At 45.8% G+C, this 11,350-nt stretch overlaps 1 protein-coding gene across 2 annotated transcripts in view; it reads right to left on the bottom strand.

Annotated features, from left to right (window-relative positions):
* VPS54 (VPS54 subunit of GARP complex) overlaps window positions 1–8,573 on the bottom strand; it is an 85,653-nt gene extending 77,080 nt beyond the window's left edge. Inside the window, exon 1 of one of the 2 annotated variants that reach the window (XM_077282506.1) lies at window positions 8,434–8,573. The gene's annotated coding sequence lies outside the window, so the exon portion shown is untranslated. Of the gene's footprint in view, window positions 1–8,294; window positions 8,413–8,433 lie in introns of those variants that run through there. The other variant, XM_077282507.1, reaches the window with a different exon arrangement.
* Between the last annotated feature and the right edge of the window lie 2,777 nt (window positions 8,574–11,350).

The raw sequence follows: 11,350 nt of genomic DNA on the forward strand, positions 1-11,350 counted from the left end.
GGAAGGTGCGTCCTGTAGGAAGGAATTCTACTCATTCAAAAAGAATGGCCAAAATAGTCCCTTACTTTAGGGATTGTTGGGCTTTTCAATAGCCACAGCTTTTCTAAATGACGTTTGTCTAAAGGAGAGGTTTTAGAACAGTCTGAATTTTTATTGTTAACTGTGTTCACATGTTTTGGCCACAATGTTCTTTTTTACCACAAAAATAAAAATAAAAAAAAAAATTGCTGCAAAAATGATGCAATTGCAGCACAAAAAAAACCCCACACCACAACTGCAACGAGTGAACGCAGCCTTAAGCAGCATGGCGGATCAGGGGCCGGCAAATCAGTCGCGTGATGGGACAGGGCCCAGCAAATCAGTCGCGTGATGGAAGAGGGGCCGGCAAATCAGTCGCGTGATGGGACAGGGCCCGGCAAATCAGCTGCGTGATGGGAACAAGGCCCGGTAAATCAGTCGCGTGATGGGAGAGGGGCCGGCAAATCAGTTGCGTGCTTGGGACAGGGCCCGGCAATTCAGTCGCGTGATGAGAGAGGGGCCGGCAAATCAGTCGCGTGATGGGAGAGGGGCTGGCAAATCAGTCGCGTGATGGGAGAGGGGCCGGCAAATCAGTCGCGTGATGGGAGAGGGGCTGGCAAATCAGTCGCGTGATGGGAGAGGGGCCGGCAAATCAGTCGCGTGATGGGAGAGGGGCTGGCAAATCAGTCGCGTGATGGGAGAGGGGCTGGCAAATCAGTCGCGTGATGGGAGAGGGGCCGGCAAATCAGTCGCGTGATGGGAGAGGGCCCGGCAAATCAGTCGCGTGATGGGAGAGGGGCCGGCAATTCAGTTGCGTGCTTGGGACAGGGCCCGGCAATTCAGTCGCGTGATGAGAGAGGGGCCGGCAAATCAGTCGCGTGATGGGAGAGGGGCTGGCAAATCAGTTGCGTGATGGGACAGGGCCCGGCAAATCAGTCACATGATGGGAGAGGGGCCGGCAAATCAGTCACATGATGGGAGAGGGGCCGGCAAATCAGTCACATGATGGGAGAGGGGCCGGCAAATCAGTCACATGATGGGAGAGAGGCCGGCAAATCAGTCACATGATGGGAGAGGGGCTGGCAAATCAGTCGCGTGATGGGAACAAGGCCATGCAAATCAGTCGCGTGATGGGACAGGGGCCGGCAAATCAGTCGCGTGATGGGAACAAGGCCCGCCAAATCAGTCGCATGATAGGAACAAGGCCCAGCAAATCAGTCACATGATAGGAACAAGGCCCAGCAAATCAGTCACATGATAGGAACAAGGCCCAGCAAATCAGATGCATGATAGGAACAAGGCCCGGCAAATCAGTCGCGTGATGGGAACAAGGCCCGGCAAATCAGTTGCATGATAGGAACAAGGCCCGGCAAATCAGTCGCGTGATGGGAACAAGGCCCGGCAAATCAGTTGCATGATAGGAACAAGGCCCGGCAAATCAGTTGCGTGATGGGAACAAGGCCCGCCAAATCAGTCGCATGATAGGAACAAGGCCCGGCAAATCAGTCGCGTGGTGGGAACAAGGCCCGCCAAATCAGTCGCATGATAGGAACAAGGCCCAGCAAATCAGTCACATGATAGGAACAAGGCCGGCAAATCAGTCGCGTGATGGGAACAAGGCCCGGCAAATCAGTTGCATGATAGGAACAAGGCCCGGCAAATCAGTCGCGTGATGGGAACAAGGCTTGGCAAATCAGTCACATGATAGGAACAAGGCCTGGCAAATCAGTCGCGTGATAGGAACAAGGCCCGCCAAATCAGTCGCGTGATGGGATAGAGCCACCAACTTATTTTTTATTTTATATTCGTGGAAAACTTATCAAAATATCACTAATAAATCATAAGTGGTCTATGTCTACAGCCCGTGATTCCGATAGGAAGACATTAGCTAAATTCACTGTAAATGGATGATAATTAGAGGTATAATAATCTTTACAAGTTTCTCGAGCTTTGAAAATAAAAAAAAATAAAAATCACATGTATCATTTTTTTTTTCTTTTAGAGATAGGAGGGAAAAAAAAGTGGCTATTTTTACAGGCTGCCTAGGACTGTTCTGTTGGCAATCCTGATTAGGGATACCACTGTACAACAGGAGAAAACAGTGCTGCGTGCAATGCTACTCCATCTCTCACATCTGCCAATAGAAGCTCCAATTCACACAACATTTTGGATTATTTAAATAAATCAAAAAATCCACAGCAGGAGCATAAAAAATAATAATGATAAAACAAATCAGCAGGTTGCTTCTCAAGACCATCCACAATTAAGAAACAAAGTGAAAAGAAAATGAAAGCAGAAAGACGTGTAACCTGCTGAGCAAACAAGTGAGGTGTGTAATCAAGAAGCTGACGTGTCACTGGGCACAGAACATGCAGGTTGGTGTCCCGGTACTAATGGAGGCAAATGACTTATGTCCTACACCTGCCTGATATAGGAGAGAAAAACCTTTTCTGTTTCTTTCTACTCTGTACTGTCATTTCATCATAATATAAGGTTTAAGAATTAATTACCGTATGTGGCAGCTGCAGTCCACCCATGCATTGCTTTAGACTGCAGCTGCACCTATATAGTTACATGCAATCAGTCGTGCTACAAAGAGTCGCAGTGTCGCCCAGGACTTACTGGGGAAACATATATTAAAAGGCCGGCCGGCGGCTACTCCCCACCTCACTCTCCGTGAGTGACAGGTCTCTCCATTTGTGTTTAAGGAAACAGCTGACAATCAAGGGGAGCAAGATGAGGAGATGCCAACAAAAATGTTTGTTAGTAACATTTCTGAGGAAAACATACCAGGCTGAAATGACAGAGCTGCGTCAGATTTGTGCTTTTCATGATTCGGGCAGCATTAGTTATCTGTCAGATTGTCTTTTGGGGGGAACTTGACTTTGACTTCAAGAAACTTTTCAGAATAAGCTATCCTGTGTGTATACATGAGGGAGAACACCTTTGCAGGCTACGATATGACTTGTATCCTGCATTTTCACCCGTTTTCACCTCTGCAAGCTCTCTTTCTTAATCTGCAATTGACGCTGAGCTGGTGAGAGGAGAATAGCAGTTATGATCTCAGCCTTTCAAAACACAGAGACGTGAAGGATTTCTGCTCTTTGTTTCTTAGTCATCGCACAGAAAAACAGAAGCAGCATGGATGAAATTATACAGCAGTATTGTATGTGAATCCAGCTCTGCAGTGAGGTAAAAGACTTGTTAGAAAGCTTAGCACGATCTTTGTGTCCTCCTTTCCATGTTTTCTCACTCTGCTCTACACTCTTAATCTCTCCATACAGTATAATAGGACGGGTAACCTGGCAGTTAATCTCGTTGTGCTGGCAGTCGGTCCGGATTCACACATCCATGTTTCGCAACCCAAGTACAGACATGATGCACAGCCCGGCTGCAGATCTCCTGATCAGAATCCAACTCCATGGTAGCCATGTAAGAAGCTGTCAAGCTGGTGTCAGGAAATCCGTCAGCACTCAGTATATCGGGGCAAAGTACTTGGGCTTTGAAAAATGGATTGGAAGCCAGCCTTTCTACAGTTCATCAATACTAAAATAGTGCACAGTCCCACAAAGCAAAGTCTGAAGATAGCTGAACACAACACTGATTGTGATGTTGCCCCGTCGTAAAGTCCCATGGTGGTTGGGCTATGTGAAATCTTTTTTAAAAAGATGCACATAATAAAATACAATGTGCCTGTGATGGGTAAAATTGGATTCCTTAGGCCTGGGTTTCACAGTAGAAAAGCTGCGCTGCACACATACATAAATGGTTTGTCGTTTTCTATGCTAAGTAACTTATAAAATGAGCAGATTATGGAGAGATATTTCCCCAATCCTGACAGGCCAGGGATAGTATCACAGAAGAGGGCTGTTCTGGTAAAGAACATTATTACACCTTGTAGAGAAAGGAGCCATCAATGCAAGACGTGAGTACTGGTTATACGATGTATATGTCATCTAGTGATCCACCTCCAGAATATGTGGTCTACAGAGACCTGTGGTAAACCACGCCATGTTCCTCTTTCCTTTCTCATACATACCATATCTCTGGTGCGTATACACGTATACTATAGCAGTTACAGAGGAAGCACGGCTCTGGTGACCCAACGACAGAAGGTGCAGAAGCTACTTTAGACACTTGGCGTCGGGCAGACCCGGCCAGCGGACTGTATAATGCCAGCTTAACGTTACACAGGCTGCACCTAGAGCGGTGTTCACACATCTGTGTGCTGTGCGGTTGGTTTCCCCTCAGGCAGCGCACGGAGCCACAGAGCTTCATTAATCCATGACACATATCTGTTTAAAAAACGTATCTGTGAGGCCGGTCTGTGATACTCAGAGTACGTCCGTTCTGCGGTTCAGACTTGACCATTAAAGTCTATGGGTTTCTGTATAAAACTGATGACACATTAAAGACAGACTTTGTTCATCAGAGTTCCATTTCTGTTTAATTCATTTTTAAATGGGTTTTCGTAGACTATTTTTTTTTTTTACTATGGGCCTAAGAACTAACAGGCAGGTAGTTGCTGACTGTTCTACATGGCGCCGACTCATAGGGGTCATGGACCAATACTGCTGGCGATTCTGCTGCTCCACATCAACAGGGCAGCTCTTCCTCTTCCGATGGGGTGAGACTGCCGGCATCACGCTGACTGACAGCCGGCTTCTAACAGATATGCAGCAGGGAGCTGGAGGTCAATAAGCATGATGTCGGCAGTCACACCCCATCAACAATTTGAGCGGAAGAGAAACTGGTGCTCTGACTACGTGATGTCAGCAGAATTGCCGGCAGTAGCAGTCCGTGACCACTCTGTGCTGGCAAAGATCGGCAGCGGGCAGAAGACAGTTGGTTGGCATCTACCTACCTGTTAGTTATTCGGCTCATAGCAGAACATTAAAATAGTCTCAGATAACCTCTTTAGCTGATCCATTGCTGAGAGTCAATGGATAAAAAAGGTCAAAACAGTCCACTGAAAAAACAGAGGAGAAAAAAAAATGTCAGATGAAACTAGAATGACACCTGGGCAAAACAATTGGTTAGTTTCTCTACGATGGTAACACGGATGTGTGAATGCAGCCCAATAGAGATTTCCCAGCACTAAAAGGGACAATAAACTGATGGCCACTACTGAGCACTGCGAGAATGCTGTCAATCACCAGCTCATAAATACGCCAGACTCACAGTTCTCAGCATTTACCAACACTGCCTTTAAAAGACACTTGGCCACAATAGATGCCCCCATAATATACACATGTGAAATTGGCCTATGAAGCTACCGAAAACATGCAAAGAAAGGATGCAATGTGGGACCCTTTCTAAGTTTGGATAATAATATAATAATAATAATCTTTATTTTTATATAGCGCCAACATATTCCGCAGCGCTTTACAGTTTGCACACATTATCATCGCTGCCACCGATGGGGCTCATAATCTAAATTCCCTATCAGTATGTCTTTGGAATGTGGGAGGAAACCAGAGAACCCAGAGTAAACCCACGCAAACATGGGGAGGACATACAAACTCCTTGCAGATATTGTCCTTGGACTCCAGCGCTGCAAGGCTGCAGTGCTAACCACTGAGCTACCATGCTGACCAAATTAACTATTTGAGGATTTCAATGCATATAGGCTTTTTGTATATTTTCTTGCTCCTGTCTCCTGGCAGAGGAGCCGTTTGCTTCGGAACATTAGATTGAAAAAAAAAACATAGCTCCAACCCCTAAGGAATTATCTTGGTGTTTATTTAAAGGGGATGTCAGGGCATGTAACATTGATGACCTATCCTTAAAGCGAACCTGTCACCCCCAAAATCGATGGTGAGGTAAGCTCACCGTCATCAGGGGCTTATCTACAGCATTCTGTAATGCTGTAGATAAGCCCCCAATGTTACCTGAAAGAGAAGAAAAATAGGTTATATGATACTAACCCAGGGGCGGTCCCCGCTGCGGTCTGGTCAAATGGGTGTCTCAGGTCCGCTCCGGCGCCTCCCATCTTCATTCCATGACGTCCTCTTCTGGTCTTCATGCCGCTGCTAAGGTCAGAGAGTGCGCAGGCGCCGGTAAGGTCAGAGAGGCCCGGCGCCTGCGCACTGCAGTACTTTACTCTGCCCTCAACAGGGCAGACAAAGTACGCCTGCGCCAGAGCGGAGACCAGAAGAGGACGTCATGGAATGAAGATAGGAGGCGCCGGAGCGGAACTGAGACACCCATTTGACCGGACCGCAGCGGGACCGCCCCTGGGTTAGTATAATATAACCTCTTTTTCTCCTCTTTCAGGTAACATCGGGGGCTTATCTACAGCATTACAGAATGCTGTGAATAAGCCCCTGATGACGGTGAGCTTACCTCACCATCGATTTTGGGGATGACAGGTTCCCTTTAAAGCAAAGTCAGATGGCAGTATAAATAGGAGCGAGATTGTAACACAATGTAAGGACTGGCCGGCTGCTTTTCTGACCCGAGGGTGACGGCTTTATGTATTTCTATGCACCTGTCACACTCAGGTCAGGAGAGCAGCTGGCCAGTCCGAGCATTGTGGTCCGATCTCATTCTGATTTATATGGCCGCCTGACTGTGCCTTTAGCATAGGTAATCAGTACCAGATTGGCGGACATCTGACAGCCGCTACTCGCACCGATCTGCTGTTATTCCCTCCAGCAGTAGACATAGAATGACCCTATAAACACTGAAAGGAGGCGCACAGCTCAGTGCAATGGCCGCTGCCGAGAGCTGCAGAACAGCTCCTATGCAAAAGAGGAGCTAATGTGCCATCAATAGTAGATGCCAGGACAACGCATTTAATAAATATTTTTGAACCATGAAGGCAGAAACTGAACAAAACAGCAGTAAATCTAAAATACCCAGCTGACCGCACACACCTCCGACATCTAGAACTAGCACCGTTACCAGAAATATGGGCTTCTGACCACAGAAAAGAACTGACCCGAAAGAATCTCAACAGAAGCTCAGGTAATTGCTTGCTACAATTTATCAATGTACATACAATGTTTCTGATTGAAAAAAGAATAAATAAAGAAGCTCATCACGCCAATATTGTTTGGGACACACCGAAAGTGGATGGATGGGCGCCAATGCCTGCTGGTGAAGCTCACCTACAGTAGAACCGAAGAACAAAAAAAGGATTTTCCAACACTTCCATACATAAAATTAATCGTTTAATTAGAATTTCGTTTAAAACCAGGAGGATCCATCATGAAGATAAAACCTTACGTGTTTCTGGAGTGCGCTATGCCCTTAATCATAGGAATTAGGTGTAAGGTTTTATCCACATGATGGATCCTCCTGTTTTTAAATGAATTTCTAAAAAATAAAAATAAAAAAAAGATGAATTTTATAGATGGAGGTGCTGGAAAATCAGTTTTTCTTCTTTGATTCTATAATGTTTCTGATTGGCAACACTCAATACAATTGTATTTTTCAGCATGACTGGGTCTGTACAATCAGCTGGGCGGGGGATAGCTGTCAGCCGGGCGAAAGATTGTCAGCATGCTAAGGTGTATGGACAGGTCACGGCTGCAGTTTGTTGCTTTTTAAAAACCAAACTGTGGATTACCCCCCTCCCCGGGTCCAGCGTTTGTACTCCGCTGCTGCTCCCATGTTGAGATCGCTGCAAATAAGTGAATTTTGAGGCTCCGAAGCTTTCAACGTGACATCAGTACTGCAGACAAAAACTCCAGGAGCAGCAACAGAGGTTCAGGGCTGGACCAGGGGAGGGGAAGTGAAGCAAAACATAGTTTATAAAGGAGCAGCCTTTAATTTGACACAAACATCGGTGTAATTTACAGACTACAAGTCACAGCAGGGCGAGATGACCCGGGCACCGTCCGCACTGATGACACCTGATCACACAACTACAGGGAACGTCTGCGGAGTCACACATTTCCTAGCACAACTTATTGAATTTCCTCCTAAAAATCCCCAAGTCTCGGAGCTGTGAGAGTGTCATGGCTCAGTTATATAAGAAAGCTGTGACGGGGAGCAGATGGGCTGTCACTCAGCTTTTCTGGAGTCCAGAATGACAACATTATTGATAGCCCTGGAGACATGCTATTCTGGGTGCTGGGAAAGCTGAGCTGTGTGGACACACTGCCTGTCACCCAGCTTTCCCAGGGCCAGATGTCAGTCATAGCAGCCACCTCCAGGCTGTATGATACATCCTCCATGGTGTATACAGCAGGTGCCTTGGACCAGCACCACGTACAGTCACTGCCAGCCCTGGCTGCCATTGCTCCAGTCACTTCTGGTGTAGGCCTTACCCGGAGCCGGGAGCTCTCCCAGAAGAGTGGCCGCCCTGCCCAACTCTCCGCCCGGCTTGCATCCCCCCCAGTGTCCGGCCTCTCGTACCGGTACAGGCACCAGCCTCAGCCTCTCCCCATCCCCGGGGTCTCCCGGTACCTGCAGCAGCTGTTTGGGACTCGACCAGCAGCATCTCCCGGGCGGCCAGAGCCCCGAGCACCGGCAGCACAGCCCGGCATGCACCGCGTCAGCACCGGGGGAGGAGAGAGCCGCTGACTGGCTGCCAGCCGGCCGGCCGGAGAGGAAGACACCCGGGGTCACCGAACACAGGAGGTGTGCACCGAGACCCCCACCATAATAATATATAATATAATATATAAATGTATAACACCAATATAAATATATGTATATCACCGGTATAAATATGTATATCACCAGTATATATGTGTATATCACCAGTATATATGTGTATATCACTAGTATATATGTGTATATCACCAGTATATATGTGTATATCACCGGTATATATATGTATATCACCGGTATATATATGTATATCACCAGTATATATGTGTATATCACCAGTATATATGTGTATATCACCAGTATATATATATGTATATCACCGGTATATATATGTATATCACCGGTATATATGTGTATATCACCAGTATATATGTGTATATCACCAGTATATATATATATATGTATATCACCGGTATATATATGTATATCACCAGTATATATGTGTATATCACCAGTATATATGTGTATATCACCAGTATATATATATATATGTATATCACCGGTATATATATGTATATCACCGGTATATATGTGTATATCACCAGTATATATGTGTATATCACCAGTATATATATATATATGTATATCACCGGTATATATATGTATATCACCAGTATATACACTCACCGGCCACTTTATTAGGTACACCTGTCCAACTTCTTGTTAACACTTAATTTCTAATCAGCCAATCACATGGCGGCAACTCAGTGCATTTAGGCATGTAGACATGGTCAAGACAATCTCCTGCAGTTCAAACCGAGCATCAGTATGGGGAAGAAAGGTGATTTGAGTGCCTTTGAACGTGGCATGGTTGTTGGTGCCAGAAGGGCTGGTCTGAGTATTTCAGAAACTGCTGATCTACTGGGATTTTCACGCACAACCATCTCTAGGGTTTACAGAGAATGGTCCGAAAAAGAAAAAAAATCCAGTGAGCGGCAGTTCTGTGGGCGGAAATGCCTTGTTGATGCCAGAGGTCAGAGGAGAATGGGCAGACTGGTTCGAGCTGATAGAAAGGCAACAGTGACTCAAATCGCCACCCGTTACAACCAAGGTAGGCCTAAGAGCATCTCTGAACGCACAGTGCGTCGAACTTTGAGGCAGATGGGCTACAGCAGCAGAAGACCACACCGGGTACCACTCCTTTCAGCTAAGAACAGGAAACTGAGGCTACAATTTGTACAAGCTCATCGAAATTGGACAGTAGAAGATTGGAAAAACGTTGCTTGGTCTGATGAGTCTCAATTTCTGCTGCGACATTCGGATGGTAGGGTCAGAATTTGGCGTAAACAACATGAAAGCATGGATCCATCCTGCCTTGTATGGAGCATCTTTGGGATGTGCAGCCGACAAATCTGCGGCAACTGTGTGATGCCATCATGTCAATATGGACCAAAATCTCTGAGGAATGCTTCCAGCACCTTGTTGAATCTATGCCACGAAGAATTGAGGCAGTTCTGAAGGCAAAAGGGGGTCCAACCCGTTACTAGCATGGTGTACCTAATAAAGTGGCCGGTGAGTGTATATCACCAGTATATATGTATATCATCAATATATATATACAGTATATATATATATGTATATCACCTATATATATGTATATCAACAGTAAATATAAGTATGTCACCTATATATATGTTATATGTATATCACCAGTGTATATATATATATATGTATATTGCCAGTATATATATGTATATCGCCAGTATATATATGTATATCGCCAGTATATACAGGTCCTTCTCAAAAAATTAGCATATAGTGTTAAATTTCATTATTTACCATAATGTAATGATTACAATTAAACTTTCATATATTATAGATTCATTATCCACCAACTGAAATTTGTCAGGTCTTTTATTGTTTTAATACTGATGATTTTGGCCTACAACTCCTGATAACCCAAAAAACCTGTCTCAATAAATTAGCATATTTCAACCGTCCAATCAAATAAAAGTGTTTTTAAATAACAAACAAAAAAACCATCAAATAATAATGTTCAGTTATGCACTCAATACTTGGTCGGGAATCCTTTGGCAGAAATGACTGCTTCAATGCGGCGTGGCATGGAGGCAATCAGCCTGTGACACTGCTGAGATGTTATGGAGGCCCAGGATGCTTCAATAGCGGCCTTAAGCTCATCCAGAGTGTTGGGTCTTGCGTCTCTCAACTTTCTCTTCACAATATCCCACAGATTCTCTATGAGGTTCAGGTCAGGAGAGTTGGCAGGCCAATTGAGCACAGTAATACCATGGTCAGTAAACCATTTACCAGTGGTTTTGGCACTGTGAGCAGGTGCCAGGAAGCATGAAGTGCTCCAAAATCTCCTGATAGCTAGCTGCATTGACCCTGCCCTTGATGAAACACAGTGGACCAACACCAGCAGCTGACATGGCACCCCACACCATCACTGACTGGGTACTTGACACTGGACTTCAGGCATTTTGGCATTTCCTTCTCCCCAGTCTTCCTCCAGACTCTGGCACCTTGATTTCCGAATGACATGCAAAATTTGCTTTCATCAGAAAAAAGTACTTGGGACCACTTAGCAACAGTCCAGTGCTGCTTCTCTGTAGCCCAGGTCAGGCGCTTCTGCCGCTGTTTATGGTTCAAAAGTGGCTTTACCTGGGGAATGCGGCACCTGTAGCCCATTTCCTGCACACGCCTGTGCACGGTGGCTCTGGATGTTTCCACACCAGACTCAGTCCACTGCTTCCTCAGGTTCCCCAAGGTCTGGAATCGGTCCTTCTCCACAATCTTCCTCAGGGTCCGG

Source organism: Ranitomeya variabilis, chromosome 2, assembly GCF_051348905.1.
Source record: "Ranitomeya variabilis isolate aRanVar5 chromosome 2, aRanVar5.hap1, whole genome shotgun sequence".
Classification (NCBI taxonomy): Eukaryota; Metazoa; Chordata; class Amphibia; order Anura; family Dendrobatidae; genus Ranitomeya; species Ranitomeya variabilis.